Source organism: Fukomys damarensis, unplaced genomic scaffold, assembly GCF_012274545.1.
Source record: "Fukomys damarensis isolate Sample0158 unplaced genomic scaffold, DMR_v1.0_HiC HiC_scaffold_23, whole genome shotgun sequence".
In the NCBI taxonomy this organism is placed as follows: Eukaryota; Metazoa; Chordata; class Mammalia; order Rodentia; family Bathyergidae; genus Fukomys; species Fukomys damarensis.
Window position 1 is genome coordinate 26,583,025 of NW_022900935.1, and position 4,153 is coordinate 26,587,177.

The 4,153-nt window shown below is 42.8% G+C and overlaps 1 long non-coding RNA gene across 1 annotated transcript in view; it reads left to right on the forward strand.

The window, feature by feature from the left end:
- LOC104852521 overlaps nucleotides 1-4,018 on the forward strand; it is a 15,330-nt gene extending 11,312 nt beyond the window's left edge. The window contains exon 3 of the long non-coding RNA XR_777510.3: nucleotides 3,608-4,018. This is a non-coding gene — a long non-coding RNA (uncharacterized LOC104852521). The remainder of the gene's footprint in view (nucleotides 1-3,607) is intronic.
- Nucleotides 4,019-4,153: the final 135 nt, after the last annotated feature.

The following is a 4,153-nucleotide window of genomic DNA, read 5'->3' on the forward strand; positions in this document are numbered from 1 at the left end:
CCCCCCGCCACATACACGGGCACTCTCAGACCTCCTGACTGTGCCAGTCTTTGGACCCACTCTGCAGAGGCAGAGGTGGTCATCAAGGGTATGTTTCTGAGTTCCCAACTGTGAACATCTTTAAAGAAAGGGCGTGGGAAACCTGTAGTAGAATGGTGTGGAGTTCAACCATTCAGAAGGATGGGGAACTCAATCTGGGCCTTGCAGTCCGAGGTCAGTCAGCTTCATGGGGTTCAGCCATCAGCTAACAGACCAGGGGTCTTGCATCTTCATTCTGTCTGAGCCATTAAATTGTAAATACACTATATTGAAATTTTTTTCACTGCAGACATGTTCTGGACTGCTTCTTGATTTCAATTTAATTCAAATGATTTAAGGGCCATAGACTAGTGACTACCACAGGTGGTCAGTGTCCAAGTTGTGCTTGATCTCACTGTGTTGCTGATTGTATCAGTTGGGATAAAGCATTGTGGTTGATTTGATGAGCTGTTTTCTCTGATGTTATGAAGATAAGAATGTCTGTGGGTCGTTAGAGACACAGAAGCTAGGGCGCAGCTATATCAGGAAGATTTGGGTGAAAACCCAGAGATTAAACCAAGGACAGTCCAACAACAAAAATAAAATAAGTAGAAACAAATTTTATGAAATATGTTCAACACCTACAGACCCAAACATGGACAAATCTTGAAGAAATTATGCAAAGTGAAATAAGCCATGGCGTGAGGAAAATATCACTTTATCTCCATAGTCATCCTCCCAGTAATACATAAACCCAGTCTTAGGGTAAAAAATCAAATTCCAATAACAGGAATCCTACAAAACATTGAACTTGAATTCCTCCAAACTGACAAGGTTTGCTGGGAATCCCAGCACTGTGGAAAGCTGAGGCAGGAGGATGGTAAATTTGAGCCCAGCCTGGGCAACTCAGCAGCTTAGTGAGACCCTGTCTTAAAATTTAAAAAAATAAAAAGGACTGGAGACATAGCTCAGTGTGAAAGCTCTGGGTTCAATCCCCAATACTACAGTACCAGAAAAAAAAAATCTCAAGGTTATCAAAAACAAAAGTGTGAGAAACTGACACATCAGTTTCAAACCCTGCCCATTTCAAAAACTGGACTGAGTCTTGACCAGCCTCTGAGGGACAGCCTCTAAGCCTTTGGAAGACCCTGCCTAATGAGAATATCTTTATGTTCCTGGGTCCTTGAGCCATGCCACAGAGTCTGTGCCGACAGTGGGCCCTTGTCCCTCAGTTTGACTTCTGGAGTACCTGGAGACCAGGTAACTGCAGTCCATTCTATAGATCCTTTAGGGTGACATAGCTAACCCTGATTTTTTTTTAAAAAAAATCTAGACACAAGGCTCAGGTGACCTTCCCTGGTTGGCCGTGCCTTGTATGTGTTCTCATACATTGCTGAGAAAATTAAGTGCTGTTCATATAACTTCACTGGGAAAAGATAACTGGAATCACACCTCTGGTCTCACCTCGACCCCGGCTTATACACTATGTAGTTTTCCTTGGCTTATTTTAATCTGTATCATCTCATGATAATAAAGTATAATGGGGACTATGAGTCCTTCTAGTGGATCATCAAACTTGAGTATGATCTTGGGACCTCCCAACATAAAGGTGAGAACACAAAAATAAATCATCCTTGTATACATAGATGGTTTCTGATGGTGGCAAGAGGACATGGCAAAGTGATTGGGTAAGTGGGTGCGACCTGTTAATTACAAAGTTCCAGGGCACATGGGAACATTTCCCAAAGTCTTGGACATGGCACCAGTCAGAGAGTACTATCTTCAGTTCTTCTCACAAGAACTCAAATGGGTTTTTGACAGGATAGCCCAGACCTAACATCAGCCTAAGGAGTGGGAGGTACATAGAGACAACCACCCCTGAGTTTGAGCCATTGTGTTCTCTCTTTTATGGTGGTTCACTCTCACCCAGAATAGTATACTTCTTTTCCTATTTTTAACTGGCCCAAACTCACTCTGCAAAGGGTATTTCTTTTCCTACCTTTAATAAATGTAAAACCTTGCTACCTTTTGCCCTTGTCTTGACCAATTCTTTGTTCAGGACAGAAACAACCTAGAAAACCTCTAGGAGACCCTAGAAGCCCTGGACCCACTAACATTATGATAGTTCAGTTTAGGATTTTTTTGATTTATGATGAGTTCATCGGAACACTATGCCATCACAAACTAAGGATCATCTGTATTTATAATGCACAGCTGTAAAATGAAATTTAAAACACAATTCGATTTACAACAGCAAAAGTATAAAATAAGTAGGAACAGAGAGCCACGCCTTCGACCACCCTAACCGCCATTGCTCAAGGGCCGGGAAGATAGCCACGTGCAGGCGCTCCTGAACCCCCAAAGTCTCCCCGCCACATACACGGGCACTCTCAGACCTCCTGACTGTGCCAGTCTTTGGACCCACTCTGCAGAGGCAGAGGTGGTCATCAAGGGTATGTTTCTGAGTTCCCAACTGTGAACATCTTTAAAGAAAGGGCGTGGGAAACCTGTAGTAGAATGGTGTGGAGTTCAACCATTCAGAAGGATGGGGAACTCAATCTGGGCCTTGCAGTCCGAGGTCAGTCAGCTTCATGGGGTTCAGCCATCAGCTAACAGACCAGGGGTCTTGCATCTTCATTCTGTCTGAGCCATTAAATTGTAAATACACTATATTGAAATTTTTTTCACTGCAGACATGTTCTGGACTGCTTCTTGATTTCAATTTAATTCAAATGATTTAAGGGCCATAGACTAGTGACTACCACAGGTGGTCAGTGTCCAAGTTGTGCTTGATCTTACTGTGTTGCTGATTGTATCAGTTGGGATAAAGCATTGTGGTTGATTTGATGAGCTGTTTTCTCTGATGTTATGAAGATAAGAATGTCTGTGGGTCGTTAGAGACACAGAAGCTAGGGCGCAGCTATATCAGGAAGATTTGGGTGAAAACCCAGAGATTAAACCAAGGACAGTCCAACAACAAAAATAAAATAAGTAGAAACAAATTTTATGAAATATGTTCAACACCTACAGACCCAAACTACAAAGTATTGTTAAATAATTACAGAGTTTGCATTTCACTCTTTTTTATACATGAAATTCTTTGATGAGATTCTCCATCTTTCCCTCTATTTTCTAAAACACATTAATCATAGTTATTATAATGCTTCTGTCTGGCCACTAGGTAACTGAATCTCCTATGGGACTATTTCTTCTGTCACTTTTGTTTTGTCTTTTGCTTTTGGGGTCAGCAAGACTGTTTCTTGGCATGCCTGTTTAGTTTTTATTAAGTACTGAATACCATGTATGATGAATTGTAGAGGCTCTGCTTTGTGTTATCGTCAGCAAAGAGGATTAAAATATCTCAGGGCCTCGTGCTGCCATTGATAGAGGTAGGCAAACTGAATCCAGCATTTCCCTTCTGCATAGGTCACTTTGCTTTACAGTAGTTATAATTATACTGAACATTTATTTTGTACCATTTCCCTCTACTTCTGGGCCCAGAAGTTGGGAGGTGAGGGAGGTGTAGGGAGAGAGGTGGATAGACACAGATGAGTAGTATGTAGGATGTGATCTCCACATCTCTTTCCAGGACAAGTGGGAGAGGACCATTGCATAGACCTGTGTCTGAAATCCTCTGAACATGTATCATAATGACTTGGACACAGTTGCAGAGCATGTTTTTGTCACAAGAAGTCGTAGTTATTTCTTCAAAAAGTAAATTGAGGGGCTAGAGATTTAGCTCAGTGGTGCCACCACCTGCCTCGCAAGCACAAGGTCCCGAATTTGATCCCAGGTACCAAAAAAGAAAAAGTAAATTGAAGCTAAACTTGAGGCAAGGTCAATTCTAGAACCCCAGACACCTGACTTCCAATCAGGGCTCTATTCCATTAAACCCAGACTTCTGGGAAGATGGCAGAGTGATAACAAGCAACAAATCAACCTCTCTAAGATTCAGAATCCAGACATTGGAAAATAACAACTTGAGGAACAAAAGAAGAAGGACAGGTCTGCGATCACCGGCGGCGTGCGCGTGAGCTCCCGGCCTGCGCGTGAGCTCCCGGCCTGCGCGACAACAGACCCAGGAAGGACCCAAGGACCCCAGAGGGGGTTTTTTTCAGCTGCCTGCCTACCTGCC